Here is a 16,455-nt window from a genome sequence, read left to right as displayed (position 1 = left end):
CAGATTCTCCCAGATCTGCCAGTCGACCAGATTCTCCCAGATCCGCCAGTCGACCAGATTCTCCTAGATCCGCCAGTCGACCAGATTCTCCCAGATCCGCCAGTCGACCAGATTCTCCCAGATCCGCCAGTCGACCAGATTCTCCCAGATCCGCCAGTCGACCAGATTCTCCCAGATCCGCCAGTCGACCAGATTCTCCCAGATCCGCCAGTCGACCAGATTCTCCCAGATCCGCCAGTCGACCAGATTCTCCCAGATCCGCCAGTCGACCAGATTCTCCCAGATCCGCCAGTCGACCAGATTCTCCCAGATCCGCCAGTCGACCAGATTCTCCCAGATCTGCTAGTCGACCAGGATCTGCTGAAACCGCCAGCCAGCCAGGTTCTGGTAGTTTCTACTACCTGCCTGGGCTTCTTCTCAGTGCTGAGCTTCTTCTCAGTGCTGAGCTTCCTCTCAGTGCTGAGCTACCTATCTGTCCTGAGTTACCTCTGTCCCGAGCTGTCCCTCTGTCCCATGTTATCATTGTGGTGGGTAACCTATTTAGGGACGTTTAGGAGGGGGATTAAAACTGTCATGGAGTGGGGTCCACGTCCAGCGCCAGAGCCGCCACCGCGGACAGATGCCCACCCAGACCCTCCCCTATAGGTTCAGGTTTTGCGGCCGGAGTCCGCACCTTGGGGGGGGGGGTACTGTCACGCCCTGACCATAGTTTACTTTGTATTTTCTATGTTTTGATTGGTCAGGGTGTGATCTGAGTGGGTATTCTATGTTTCATGTCTTGTTTGTCTATTTCTATGTTCAGCCTGATATGGTTCTCAGTCAGAGGCAGGTGTTCGTCATTGTCTCTGATTGGGAACCATATTTAGGTAGCCTGGGTTTCACTGTGTGTTTGTGGGTGATTGTTCCTGTCTATGTGTTTTTCACCAGATAGGCTGTTTTAGGTTTTCGTTACGTTCATCACGTTCTTTATTTTTGTAGTGTTTGCATTGATTCGTGTTTTACGTTTGTTCATTAAAACATGGATCGCAATCTACATGCTGCATTTTGGTCCGACTCTCCTTCTCACCAAGAAAACCGTTACAACATCATTACAACACAATATATAGACATACTATGACATTTGAAATGTCTTTATTATTTTGTAACTTTTGCAAGTAATGTTTACTGTAAATTTGTTATTGTTTATTTCAATTTTGTTTATCTATTTCACTTGCTTTGGCAAAATTATGGAAAAGATTCCCATGCTAATAAAGCCCTTGAATTGAAATTGAATTGAGAGATCTATGTGCAGACTATCCACAATATATTACTGTCAGTGTGTAGGCCTGGGATCTCCAACCTTTTCAAGCACGAGAGCTACTTAAAAAAAGAACATGTCCTGAGCTGCACATTTTTGTCTAGCTTTCAAATAGGCACATTCTTCTCTTATCCTCTTCCCTTGTCCTTAGTGTACCAGAGAAAGTAGTACACTGTTTTCTGTCAATGTACTTGGTAAAATGATGATTAATTAGTAACTCAAAGGAGAGCTCTATAAAAATATTTGTTTTTCCCCACAAATTCTATTTAATATTTTGCCAAATTAGGTTTTTTATATTTTTCCTGGTTTTATGTTTGTTTCGTTTTTCACTTGCAAAGAATTACAGAGAAACAACGAAATGGGATGTTTTGAGGCAGGGGTCTCCAAAAAATGAGTAGCTCGTGACATGTTGTATTTATCTCTCATGCTAGAAAAGTTTGGAGATCCCTGTTCTGAGGCCATGTCCATGCATAAATCAGATCAGAATACCATTTTTTTTATGTCTGAAAGAAAACTAACACATTTACATTTTTTTGTGTAATTCCTCTTTAATAGTGCATCTGACCTTTTAATTGTGAATCTAGTGAGTGAGGAATGTGCCTTCTAACGTGCTGGTTTAGCGATGGTTCTGTACTGCTGCTGTTGCTCATTTCATGGCAATGTGAACAAATACCAAATAATATATACAAATTCTATACTTACTCATGATATACTTCTGCCAGGTAAACCTACCTTTCAGTTAACTGGGAAGATTTTGAGGAAATAATTTCTGTCAACCCACAAGGTAGTTTTCACATCAACTGGCTAAACATGGAGTGATAGACAAACACACGCACCACACAGACAGAGGCAATATTGCTGGAAATTAATTGGCAGATATTGTATTAGGTTTGGCGTTTGAAGCCAATAGTGGCTAACCAGGGGTGGGATAACGTCAATGTTACGTTGATTAGATAATAGCTGGGAACTTGCGGTGTCTGATACTTGTGAGATTTGTTTATGGCAGTTTGCAGTGGAACAAGTGAAAAATGCATGTACGTTCAGAATTGTTAGGCGAGCTACTCATAGGTGGGCTACGAGCTACTGATAACTCTCAACCTGATGGGGAACCCTGGTGTAGGCTATACTGTATTTGTTTGACTTGAGGTTTTGCCAGCCTCTGGTTGTGGATACCATGGTTGGAGGAGTGAAAAATATGAACAGGAGAGGAGAAATGTATTAGAAAAGTTGCATATCTAGGTGTGTGTGTGTGTGTGTATACAAATACACACACACAGACACAGATCAATTTTCATACCTGTCTCTATGGAGCCTATTTGAGAGAACAAGAGCTGGGAAATATGTGTTTGGTCTATCCCAGGGAGAGGCAGGCAAGGCTGGGCACAGCTCACAGCACCGTGGGGGCGTCACTCTGGAGGCCCTTTCTGTATATTATCACAGAATACCACATCTCATCATAACACATCATTAATCAACACTACAACAGTGCAAACTTAGAACTGAACATATCTAACATATTCTTCCTTTAATCGTCTCTTTCCTATCTTTCCTATCTTCCTCTGTTCTAGAACTTATTTAGTAATGAATGGAAACCTGCTCTCTTTTTCCATTGAATAATATTTCATGGTCCTAAAGTTTTGGGCATGAGCAGAGAATAACTTTAATCAAAGATGTTCCTTCTTTCACTTGTGGCTGTGTGCTGTTGATAGATTTAGAAGACTCATCATCTCCCCAAGGTGTGGTGTTTTAATAAGAGCTGTTTTCACTGTCTCTTTCACTCAGTCTACGGAATAACTCCTCCGCCTTCCTCAATCACCGCTCGGCTTCAAAATATAACATTCCCCCAACGTTTCCCTAACATTCCCTCAACGTTTCCCTGACATTCCCTCAATGTTTCCCTAACACTCCACCAACCTTTCCCTAACACTCCCCCAACCTTTCTCTAACATTCCGCCAATGTTTACCTCTAGTATTTTAATAGCGTTCTAGCTGGACCCGAAGACTTTCAGTCTTTGTGCTAAGCTAGTTAGCATTGGGTCATGAAACTACATCTAACTTCCTTCACACTAGACGCAGATAAAAACTGCATATCCAAATGGTATCCAAGTTCATCTGACTCTGGGGAAGTAGATAAAGGGCGTTGCCAAAATCCATAATCAATGTTTTTATAAAATACCCCTCAAACAAAATTAAATGTCTCCCGATACGGATATTGTACTGGAATTGTAGTACTGTATGTTGTGGAGGTTGACTTGATCTGTATGGCACATTTTCCTGTGAATACTGTAGTCGGGATGATGATTATTACAGGTGTTTGTTAGCTGTACGCTTAATGCTTCCCTGTGTGTGTGTGTGTGTGTGTGTGTGTGTGTGTGTGTGTGTGTGTGTGTGTGTGTGTGTGTGTGTGTGTGTGTGTGTGTGTGTGTGTGTGTGTGTGCGAGTGCATGTGGTCATGTAAATCATACTGATGTTGTTGATCATTTTGAGACCCACAAATAACTCTTCCCTTCTATTTACATTGCCTAGGTGACGTCGGAGAAGCTGGTGTTGGTATTGGAGCTTCTGCTGACGGATGGAGCTCAGTGTGACGTCATTGCATACTATCCAGAGAACCTATGATGTACAGAACAAGGACGCTGAGGTAAGACACACACACACACTTTAGTTTTCATTTGTTCTCACCTCCCATGCAGTGTTTGGTGCTGTGTTATGTTACGTGCAGTATACTATCCAGTATCTACATGATCAATTACATTTTAGTTGAACTGAAGTGAGCATCTTTTGTAGTGATCAATGTAAAAAGACAAAACATCTTAAAGCAGGAATGGAATACATTTGTATCATAGGATGAGTAAGTACACTCTGCTCATAATATAACTTCCTATACTGACAATGTACTTCACTTCTAAGAATAAAAGACCGTAAAGGATGCGATTGTATTGACCCAGTCTGGCCTTCAGTGGTTCAGCACGAGAATTTCTTTGCAAAGGCCTGTATAGCCTGCCTGGAGGTAGCAGACAAACAGAGAAACTGCAAAATGACAGTGCAAGGACAAATTGGAGTCTCAATTCAATGGCTCAGACACAAGACACATGTGGGAGGAACTCCCGACAATCACGGATTATAAAGGGGAAAGCCAGCCACATCGAGGACACCGACGCCACGCTTCTGGAGAAGCTAGACTGGGTGCTCTCGATCTCTGTGGCCGACGTGAGTAAGATATTCAAGTATGTTATTTCTCGCAAAGGCTGTCGGCCCAGACAACATTTCAAGCCGAAGCCTCAGAGCTTGTGCAGACCAGCTGGCTGGTGTGTTTAGGGACATTTTCAATCTCTCCCTATCCCAGTCTGTTGTCCCCACTTGCTTCAAGATGTCCACAATTTTTCCTGTACCCAAGAAAGCGAAGGTAACTGAACAAAATGAGTATTGCCCCGTAGCATTCACTTCTGTCATCATGAAGTGCTTTGAGAAACTAGTTAAGGATCATATCACCTCCACCTTACCCGACACCCTCTGCGCAATACAATTTGCATACCGCCAAAGATCCACGGATGACGCAATCGACATTACATTGCACACTGCCCTATCCCACCTGAACAAGAAGAATACATACTGTATGTAAGAATGCTGTTCATCAACTACAGCTCAGCCTTCAACACCATAGTCGCCCTCCAAGCTTATCACTAAGCTCAGAGACCTGGGTCTGAACCCATCCCTGTGCAACTGTGTCCTAGACTTCCTGATGGGCTGGCCCTAGGTGGTGAAGTTGGGCAAAATACCTCTGCGGCACTGATCGTCAACAAGGGGGCCCCACAGGGGTGCATGCTCAGCCCCTTCCTTTATTCCCTGTTCACCTATGATTGTGTGACCATAATGTATCCAACTCAATCATTAAGTTTGCTGACGACACAACAGTGGTAGGCCTGATTACTAACAACGACAAGACAGACTACACGGAGCCCTGGTGGAGTGGTGCAGGAAAAATAAACTCTCCCTAAACGTCAACAAAAAGAAGGAGCTGATCATGGACTAAAGAAGGCTGAAGAAATTTGTCTTGGCCCCTAAGATCCTCACAAACTTCTGTAGATGCACAATTGAGAGCATTTTGTCAGACTGTATCACCACCTTGTACATCAACTGCACCACCCACCCCCCAGGACATCTGCATGCCCTCCAGGACATCTACAGCAGTTGGTGTCTTAGAAAGTCATCACTAGCCGGCCTCCGCCCAGTACCCTGCCCTGAACCTTAGACACTGTCACTAGCCTGCGACTACCAGTACTCTAACCTGCTGCTACTATATGTACAGACCGCTGCTACTGTATGTACATTGTCATTGAACACTGGTCACTTTAATAATGTTTATATACAGTTTTACCCATTTTATATGTATATAATGTATCCTAGTCATGGCTCATCCTATATAACTACTGCTGTACACACCACGCTTGTCAAATCAAACTGTATTTGTTGCGTGTTTCGTAAACAACAGGTGTAGACTAACAGTGAAATGCTTAATTACGGACCTTTCCCAACCAACCAATGTTATGGTTAGTGCTCTGTCCTTCCATGTAAGTGTTGTAGAATGTGTGTGAGATATGTGTGAGCAGTTAATGTGGTGTGAAGGATAGTGTGTGAGAGCACTGGTTTAACTTCTTATGGCTGCAGGGGCAGTATTGAGTAGCTTGGATGAAAAGGTGCCCATTGTAAATGGCCAGCTCCTCAGTCTCAGTTGCTAATATATGCATATTATTATTAGTATTGGATAGAAAACACTCTAAAGTGTAAAATATTGTCTGTGAGTATAACAGAACTGATATTGCAGGCGAAACCCTGAGGAAAATCAAACCAGGAAGTGGCTTCTATTTTGAAAACTCCAGGTTCCATAGCCTCGCTCTGCTCCATTTAAAGGGATATCAACCAGATTCCTTTTCCCATCGCTTCCTCAAGGTTTCAACAGTCTTCAGACATAGTTTCAGGCTTTTATTTTGAAAAATCAGCCAGAAAGATAACATCGCGTCAAGTGGTCGCATGAGTTTTGCTCGCGCAACAGAGTTTGGACAGCCATTGCTTTTCCCTCTCCTACTGATAAAGACATTTGCAGTTGATATATTATCGATTATATGTTTTAAAAACAACCTGAGGATTGATTATAAAATTATCCCGTTAAGAGGATTGCTGCCATAACACGTTAAACGCATGCGTGTGTGATTATGTTTGAGGTGTGTGAGTGATCATGATCATGTGTGTGTGAATGCATGTGGAAGTATATGTCTGTGCCTACGAATGAGTGTGTTTGCATGTACTGAGAGTGAATGCGTGACTGTGGCTAGCTTCCTTTCATGTGGGTCTCATGTGATAGGATGTGTATGTGTGTGTTTGTAACGGCCATCTGTCGGTCAAGCACATAGGGCACATTGTACCACAGAAGGGCTTGAAGCCCATGCTAGGTTGAAGGGTCCAGAGAGGAAATAAGTATGTTACACCATACCACACCAAGGACACTCCTCATGTGTAGGAGGAGAGGAGAAGAGAGACCTGCAGGGTCGTTTTATAATCAAATCAAATTTTATTTGTCACGTGCGCTGAAATACAACAGCTGTAGACCTTACAGTGAAATGCTTGCTAACCAACAAAACAGTTCAAGAAATAGAGTTAAGATATTTACTAAATAAACTAAAGTCAAAATAAAATTAAAACATTTAAAAAGTTACAATAAAATAACAACAATGAGGCTATACATAGGGGGTACCAGTACCGAGCCAATGTGCGGGGGTACAGGTTAGTCAAAGTAATTTGTATATGTTATTAGGGGTCACTGGGGGGAGGTCAATAGTCTGGGTGGCCATTTGATTAATTGTTCACCAGCCTTATTGCTTTGGCGTAGAAGCTGTTAAGGAGCTTTTTGGTCCTAGACCTGACGCTCCGGTACAGCTTGCTGTGCGGTGGCAGAGAGAACAGTCTATGACTTGGGTGACTGGAGTCTTTGACAATTTTTGGGGCCTTCCTCTAACACGCCTAGTATGGATGGCAGGAAGCTTGGCCCCAGTGATGTAACTGGCCGTACACACTACCCTCTGTAGTGCCTTACAGTCAGATGCCAAGCAGTTGCAATACCAGGCTGTGATGCAACCGGTCAGGATGCTCTCGATGGTTCAGCTGTAGAACTTTTTGAGGATCAGGGGACCAATGACGAATCTTTTCAGTCTCCTGAGAGGGAAAAGTTGTTGTCGTGCCCTCTTCACAACTGTCTTGGTGTGTTTGGAGCATGATAGTTTGTTGGTGATGTGGACACCAAGGAACTTGAAACTCTCGACCTGCTCCACTACAGCCCTGTCGATGATAATGGAGGCCTGTTCAGCCCGGCTTTTCCTGTAGTCCACGATCATCTCCTTTGTCTTGCTCACATTGAGGGAGAGGTTGTTGTCCTGGCACCACACTGCCAGGTCTCTGACCTCCTCCCTACAGGCTGTCTCGTCGCTGTTGATGATCAGGCCTAACACTGTTGTGTCGTCAACAAATTGAATGGTGGTGTTGGAGTCGTGTTTGGCCACGCAGTTGTGGGTGAACAGGGATTACAGGAGGGGACTAACCACGGACCCCAGAGGGACCCCAGTGTTGTGGATCAGCATGGCAGATGTGTTGTTGCCTAACCTTATCACCTGGTGGTGGCCAATCAGGAAGTCCAGGATCCAGTTGAAGAGTGAGGTGTTTAAGTCCCAGGGTCCTTAGTTTAGTGATGAGCTTTGTGGGCACCATGGTGTTGAACACTGAGCAGTAGTCAATAAACAGCATTCTCACATAGGTGTTCGTTTTGTCCAGGTTTGGAAAGGATAGTGTGGAGTGAGATTGAAGTAGCTTTATCTGTGGATCTGTTGGGGAGGTATGTGAGTGGGTCTAGGGTTTCTGGGAGTGGGTCTAGGGTTTCTGGGACGATGGTGTTGATGTGAGCCATGACCAGCCTTTCAAAGCAATTCATGGCTACCAACATAGAAGGATGTAGAGTACTGTGCAGTCAGGTCACATGTGTTACAAGTTACAAGTTAAAAGTCCATGTCTTAGGATGTCGGGAGATGACATGGAAACCAGCCACTAGGGGGAAAAGTGAGCGCTGTTACCTAAATCTTAAGGCCTCTGGTGCCAAAGGTTGCATGTTTGAATCCTGCCATAGAAAGCTGTTTTTGATATTTTTGTTTTAAGCCTATCCCAAACCTTAACCCTTAGATTAACCATTCAGCGTTAATGCCCTTACCTTAACATTTCTGAGTTAATGCCTAAATTTAACCTTAAACACTTTGAAATTTGACGTCTGACAAACATGGATGAATGGCTAATGCAGACGTGAGACAGCAATAGATTGTTTCACTGTGACCTTTACCAGTTTAAGCTAGGGAAAGAACATGTTCAGCATTTTTTGTCGAGTTCAGACCAACAGTTATTGTATTTAGGGGTACTTGTCTGTGTATCTGTTTGAATGCCATCCAGGCCACCCTGCTCTGATGCCCTGAGTAACCCCGGCAGTAACTCCATGTGCTGGGTTGCATTCCTGGGGAGAGCCCTGGAGCTCCCCCTTACCCCTTTTTTTACCCCTACAGGTGTGTGTGTTCATGCCAATGTGAGTGCATGTGTGTATTGAAAGCGAGGTAAAAAAAGATCAAGGAAAATGAGAAATATATAGAACTGAAATGGCATGTTAGTAAGTGATGTGGTATAACACCTGTTTGCTAAGAGAGATAGACTCCTTTTATAAGGGATGTGGTATTGTACCTGCTTGCTAAGACAGATAGACTCCTGTTATAAGTTATGTTTATTTTGGTTGCTAAAGGGCACTTTTCGGCATTTGCTGTATGATCGATAAGTTACTCCATATTGCAAATGTACGGTCCCTTACTAGACGTCCGCAAATTTTTGTAAAATTTGCCGACGGCGGAGGGCCGTGCACCGGGGCCAGATCTTCCGGGAAGTCATCGACGAAGTCTCTCGGACATTCGGTTTCCGTTTTATAACATTTTCACATTTTGGTCATTTTTCCGCTGTCCCGGTAAATTCCACCAGATGGCGAATGGAATCTCATTGCAAATATACAAAACATCACCAATCACGTCATGGCCATTTCTCCTAAACGGAAAAGACTTTGAAGACGAAACTTGGTGAGCATAGGTTTGGACTAATGGGCTGCTAGCCCCGAAAAAGATGGTGTCTAGGCCTCAACGTTTTTTGAGTTAAGGACATTTTTCTGGGATTAAAGGTCAAAAAATAAAATAGAGCGCTAATTTGACTGCTTCATGTCAAAGTACATGAACCTACGGTGTCAGGAAAAAAAGAACCAGACATTTATATATAGTAATTTAAGAGAAAATGTACAATGTACAATTGGTGATGCTCCAAAAAATACAAAAAAAAGAGTTACAGATCCAGTTGTGGCATGTTCAGATGAATCCATTAAGGTAGATTTCGGAGCTCTGCGAGATTTCTGTGATTTTCTGTGATTTTCTGAAATCACACACACTCATTCAACCCTTTGTAAATCAGTCAGTTCTTAACGTAAAGACTTAAAACTCAAAATTCTGTAAGAGCCTACTCCAAAGAGGATATGTGTTCACTTTCAGCTGTCAACCGGAAGTGCCTTAAATTGGGGTCATAGGTGCTGTTTTGAATGGTTAAAAAAGGTCAGATATTTTCAAAACTTCATATGTGTGATTAGGCAACCCTCAGGAACTGTAAATCAGTAATTTATTCCATCAGATTTCCAAGAAAAACTCACACACACACAGCAAGGATGGAGTGACACAGTGTGGGGCTTAGAGACACACAAAGCCTGCAATAGTTACCTTCGTTCGAACTATCAAAGAACAGTCAGACCTAGAGCTGTGAACTTTAGAAACCTGTTCTAGAGCTCAAGTTGATAGTGCACGGTGAGTTATGTGGCTCTAGAAGGTTCTCAGACCGAAAAACAGCCACGTACATTTACAATAACTTCAATTCATTTTGACCATCATGAAAATGACGACATTTAGAAAAGTCGCAAGACTAGGTGCACTGAAACCACCTCGGCCCATAGAGACAGACACTAACGTTTCTGTCCGATAGCTCATAGCCTGGAAAAAGTGGATTGTCAGCAACAATCAAGGTCGTTGCTCGGGCATCGAATGACCTATCGAGCCGAAACTCGGGATTCCAGGTCGCCTCATAGGCCTACACATAATGTCAGAACTGGACCCGCAGTTGAACGTAACTACGTGTTTTATGTTTTTATTATGGTTTCAACTGAAGGCTCTGTGAATTATGGGCCTGCTCTGAAATATGTGATAGTTGGCTTCTAAATGAGTTGGAAAAAGTGGGTTTGGTGTCAGATGATATCAGTTTGGTGTCAGAATGATATCTAATTGACTGATGGACGGTGACTTGCTGGCTGACTTTTGTCCATTTGCAATATGTTTAAACAGTGATGAACCATCACCAAAATGACAGACTGAAATCAACACTAAAAATGGCATTCCCATAGTCTCTTGGCCGTGCCGAGTTCAACGAGATGCCCCGCTTGACCGTAGCTCGCTCTGAGCGCAGCGACCGTGTAAAAAAGAAGTCCCAAAATGAATCCTTTCCCTAAATTTCAGGTGCTTTTGGGGGACAGTGGTGGAACCGTTAGGGGTAGAAGGACAATTCAACCACAGGAATGTTCTTAAGGTCCTCTCAATCTGTGCAAGCCTAACCTTGACCGTGTGGCATTGACCATTAACAGTGAAAACAGGGTTTTTTCATCTCACAGATTACAATGACATCTCTCCCCATAGGAATACATTGCCTGCTCCCCTAAATTCAATCTGAAGCCGATGTGGGTTATGAATGCCTTATGAACCTGTTTTTGATGACAATTCATCAAGCCACTATGAGGTCTACCTGTGTTGATTCTAAGCTTCCTGGATCAACCAGATGTGATTAAATTCACCCTAAATGTGTTTTGATATACCAAATCTGCAGTTTGTGAAACTCAATGCATTCAACCCTGTGTAGATCAGTCAATTCTTAACGTAAAGACTTTGAACTCGGGATTCTGTAAGAGGACACCCCAATCAGGATATATATTTTCTTTTAGCTTCCTGTGTCAACCAGAAGTGCCTTAAATTGGGGTCAGAGTGGCAGTTTCGAAGGGTTAAAAAGGTCAGATGTTTCCAAAACTTCATATGTGTTTAGGCAACTCTCATGAACTGTAAATCAGTCATTTCTCCCAACAGATGTCAAAGAAAAAACTCTCTCTCACACACACACACAGCAAGGATGGCGTGACACAGTGCGGGGCTTAAAGACACACAAAGCCTGCAATGGCATTGCCATAATCTCTTGGGATTCGGAACTTGGGATTCGGGGTTGCCTCAACTAGGCCTACACATAATGTTAGAACTGGACCCGCAGCTAGAACGTAACTATGTGTTTTATGTTTTTATTATGGTTTAGACGCTGTGAATTTTGGGCCTGCTCTGAAATATGTGATAGTTGGCTTCTAAACGAGTTGGAAAAAGTGGGTGTGGTGTCATCTTGTATCAGTTTGGTGTCAGAATGATATCTAATTGACTGATGGACGGTGACTTGCTGGCTGACTTTTGTCCATTTGTCATATGTTTAAACAGTGATAGACCATCACCAAATTGACATTCTGAAATCAACACCAAAGAGCGATGGAGAGGAACCAGAATCACTGCCCGGCCATCCCGAGTTCATCGGGCCAGTCAATTTCGCATTCCTGCAGTTTTTTTGAGCATGTCAAATTCGTGATGGTAAATGCCCATTGAAAAATATTGCAAATGGACAGCCTGGTGATTGGAACGGGTTACCAGGAGCACATTTTAAAAAACATTTTTGAATGCCTTTAGGGGGGTGCTATGTTTTTGAAAAAAAAAATCACATGTTCAAAACTTGACTTGATGTGCATTTGCAATATGAACATTTACCGTGGAGCGCGCTCGCCAACTATTGGAATTTTGCTGTGTGACACTTGGCATTTGCAATAAGATTTGAATGAAATGACGTCCATTTGAGTGGTATTGTACATTGTGTATATGTTTCGTACGGTGCCAATAAGTTTCCATTCCTTTTTGTCAATTTCAGGGGGGGTATTCCCTTACTGCTATAAGGGATGTGGTATTACACCTGCTTGCTAAAATAGATAGCTTCCTTTTAAAATTGATGTGGCATTACGCCTGGTTGCTAAGATAGATAGCTTCCTTTTAAAATTGATGTGGCATTACACCTGGTTATTTTTAATTTCACCTTTATTTAACCAAGTAGGCTAGTTGAGAACAAGTTCTCATTTACAACTGCGAACTGGCCACAATCAACAACACAGAGTTACACATGGGAATCAACAAACATACAGTCGATAACACAATAGAAAAGTATATATACAGTATGTGCAAATGATAAGGGAGGTAAGGCAGTAAATAGGCCATAGTGGCAAATTAATTACAAGTTGGCAATTAAACCCTGGAGTGATAGATGTGCAGAAGATGAATGTACAAGTAGAGATACTGGGGTGCAAAGGACCATTTACATTTTATTTTTGTTTTTATAAATAACAGTATGGGGATGAGGTAGTTGGATTTGCTATTTACAGATGGGCTCTGTACATGTGCCGTGATCTGTGAGCTGCTCTGTCAGCTGATGCTTAAAGTTATGAGTTATGAGTCTCCAGCTTCAGTGATTCTTGAAATTTGTTCCAGTCAATGGCAGCAGTGAACTGGAAGGAAAGGCGGCCAAAGGAAGAATTGACTTTGGGGGTGACCAGTGAAATATACCTGCTGGATCGGGTGCTACGGGTGGGTGCTGCTATTTATTTTGTATTTTATTTTTATTTCACCTTTATTTAACCAGGTAGGAAAGTTGAGAACAAGTTCTCATTTACAATTGCGACCTGGCCAAGATAAAGCAAAGCAGTTCGACACATACAACGACACAGAGTTACACATGGAGTAAAACAAACATACAGTCAATAATACAGTATAAACAAGTCTATATACGATGTGAGCAAATGAGGTGAGATAAGGGAGGTAAAGGCAAAAAGGCCATGGTGGCAAAGTAAATACAATATAGCAAGTAAAACACTGGAATGGTAGATTTGCAATGGGAGAATGTGCAATGTAGAAATAAAAATAATGGGGTGCAAAGGAGCAAAATAAATAAATTAATTAAATACAGTAGGGAAAGAGGTAGTTGTTTGGGCTAAATTATAGGTGGACTATGTACAGGTGCAGTAATCTGTGAGCTGCTCTGACAGTTGGTGCTTAAAGCTAGTGAGGGAGATAAGTGTTTCCAGTTTCAGAGATTTTTGTAGTTCGTTCCAGTCATTGGCAGCAGAGAACTGGAAGGAGAGGCGGCCAAAGAAAGAATTGGTTTTGGGGGTGACTAGAGAGATATACCTGCTGGAGCGTGTGCTGCAGGTGGGAGATGCAATGGTGACCAGCGAGCTGAGATAAGGGGGGACTTTACCTAGCAGGGTCTTGTAGATGACATGGAGCCAGTGGGTTTGGCGACGAGTATGAAGCGAGGGCCAGCCAACGAGGGCGTACAGGTCGCAATGGTGGGTAGTATATGGGGCTTTGGTGACAAAACGGATTGCACTGTGATAGACTGCATCCAATTTGTTGAGTAGGGTATTGGTGGCTATTTTGTAAATGACATCGCCAAAGTCGAGGATTGGTAGGATGGTCAGTTTTACAAGGGTATGTTTGGCAGCATGAGTGAAGGATGCTTTGTCGCGAAATAGGAAGCCAATTCTAGATTTAACTTTGGATTGGAGATGTTTGATATGGGTCTGGAAGGAGAGTTTACAGTCTAACCAGACACCTAAGTATTTGTAGTTGTCCACGTATTCTAAGTCAGAGCCGTCCAGAGTAGTAATGTTGGACAGGCGGGTAGGTACAGGTAGCAATCGGTTGAAGAGCATGCATTTAGTTTTACTTGTATTTAAGAGCAATTGGAGGCCACGGAAGTAGAGTTGTATGGCATTGAAGCTTGCCTGGAGGGTTGTTAACACAGTGTCCAAAGAAGGGCCAGAAGTATACAGAATGGTGTCGTCTGCGTAGAGGTGGATCAGAGACTCACCAGCAGCAAGAGCGACCTCATTGATGTATACAAAGAAGAGAGTCGGTCCAAGAATTGAACCCTGTGGCACCCCCATAGAGACTGCCAGAGGTCCGGATAGCAGACCCTCCGATTTGACACACTGAACTCTATCAGAGAAGTAGTTGGTGAACCAGGCGAGGCAATCATTTGAGAAACCAAGGCTGTCGAGTCTGCCGATGAGGATGTGGTGATTGACAGAGTCGAAAGCCTTGGCCAGATCAATGAATACGGCTGCACAGTAATGTTTCTTATCGATGGCGGTTAAGATATCATTTAGGACCTTGAGCGTGGCTGAGGTGCACCCATGACCAGCTCTGAAACCAGATTGCATAGCAGAGAAGGTATGGTGAGATTCGAAATGGTCGGTAATCTGTTTGTTGACTTGGCTTTCGAAGACCTTAGAAAGGCATGGTAGGATAGATATAGGTCTGTAGCAGTTTGGGTCAAGAGTGTCACCCCCTTTGAAGAGGGGGATGACCGCACCTCAGACGACACGAAAGAGAGGTTGAACAGGCTAGTAATAGGGGTGGCAACAATTTTGGCAGATAATTTTAGAAAGAAAGGGTCCAGATTGTCTAGCCCGGCTGATTTGTAGGGGTCCAGATTTTGCAGCTCATTCAGAACATCAGCTGAGCAGATTTGGGAGAAGGAGAAATGGGGAAGGCTTGGGCGAGTTGTTGTGGGGGGTGCAGTGCTGTTGACCGGGGTAGGAGTAGCCAGGTGGAAAGCATGGCCAGCCGTAGAAAAATGCTTATTGAAATTCTCAATTATGGTGGATTTATCAGTGGTGACAGTGTTTCCTATCTTCAGTGCAGTGGGCAGCTGGGAGGAGGTGTTCTTATTCTCCATGGACTTTACAGTGTCCCAGAACTTTTTTGAGTTAGTGTTGCAGGAAGCAAATTTCTGCTTGAAAAAGCTAGCCTTGGCTTTTCTAACTGCCTGTGTATAATGGTTTCTAGCTTCCCTGAACAGCTGCATATCACGGGGGCTGTTCGATGCTAATGCAGAACGCCATAGGATGTTTTTGTGTTGGTTAAGGGCAGTCAGGTCTGGGGAGAACCAAGGGCTATATCTGTTCCTGGTTCTAAATTTCTTGAATGGGGCATGTTCATTTAAGATGGTTAGGAAGGAATTTAAAAAAAATATCCAGGCATCCTCTACTGACGGGATGAGATCAATATCCTTCCAGGATACCCCGGCCAGGTCGATTAGAAAGGCCTGCTCGCTGAAGTGTTTCAGGGAGCGTTTTACAGTGATGAGTGGAGGTCGTTTGACCGCTGACCCATTACGGATGCAGGCAATGAGGCAGTGATCGCTGAGATCTTGGTTGAAAACAGCAGAGGTGTATTTAGAGGGCAAGTTGGTTAGGATGATATCTATGAGGGTGCCCGTGTTTAAGGCTTTGGGGAGGTACCTGGTAGGTTCATTGATAATTTGTGTGAGGTTGAGGGCATCAAGTTTAGATTGTAGGATGGCTGGGGTGTTAAGCATGTTCCAGTTTAGGTCGCCTAGCAGCACAAGCTCTGAAGAAAGATGGGGGGCAATCAGTTCACATGTGGTGTCAAGAGCACAGCTGGGGGCAGAGGGTGGTCTATAGCAGGCGGCAACGGTGAGAGACTTGTTTTTAGAGAGGTGGATTTTTAAAAGTAGAAGTTCAAATTGTTTGGGTACAGACCTGGATAGTAGGACAGAACTCTGCAGGCTATCTTTGCAGTAGATTGCAACACCGCCCCCTTTGGCAGTTCTATCTTGTCTGAAAATGTTGTAGTTTGGAATTAAAATGTCTGAATTTTTGGTGGTCTTCCTAAGCCAGGATTCAGACACAGCTAGAACATCCGGGTTGGCAGAGTGTGCTAAAACAGTGAATAGAACAAACTTAGGGAGGAGGCTTCTAATGTTAACATACATGAAACCAAGGCTATTGCGGTTACTGAAGTCGTCAAAAGAGAGCGCCTGGGGAATAGGAGTGGAGCTAGGCACTGTAGGGCCTGGATTCACCTCTACATCGCGCCATACAAAACTGCCGATAGATTCTCGAG

At 43.4% G+C, this 16,455-nt stretch overlaps 1 long non-coding RNA gene across 1 annotated transcript in view; it reads left to right on the top strand.

The window, feature by feature from the left end:
- LOC110536294 (uncharacterized) overlaps positions 1-16,455 on the top strand; it is a 60,695-nt gene that overhangs the window by 39,840 nt on the left and 4,400 nt on the right. Inside the window, exon 3 of the long non-coding RNA XR_002475398.3 lies at positions 3,824-3,938. This is a non-coding gene — a long non-coding RNA (uncharacterized LOC110536294). The remainder of the gene's footprint in view (positions 1-3,823; positions 3,939-16,455) is intronic.

Source organism: Oncorhynchus mykiss, chromosome 11 (assembly GCF_057628025.1).
Source record: "Oncorhynchus mykiss isolate SJ-2025 chromosome 11, ASM5762802v1, whole genome shotgun sequence".
In the NCBI taxonomy this organism is placed as follows: Eukaryota; Metazoa; Chordata; class Actinopteri; order Salmoniformes; family Salmonidae; genus Oncorhynchus; species Oncorhynchus mykiss.
This window is presented reverse-complemented; position numbering and strand designations above follow the sequence as displayed.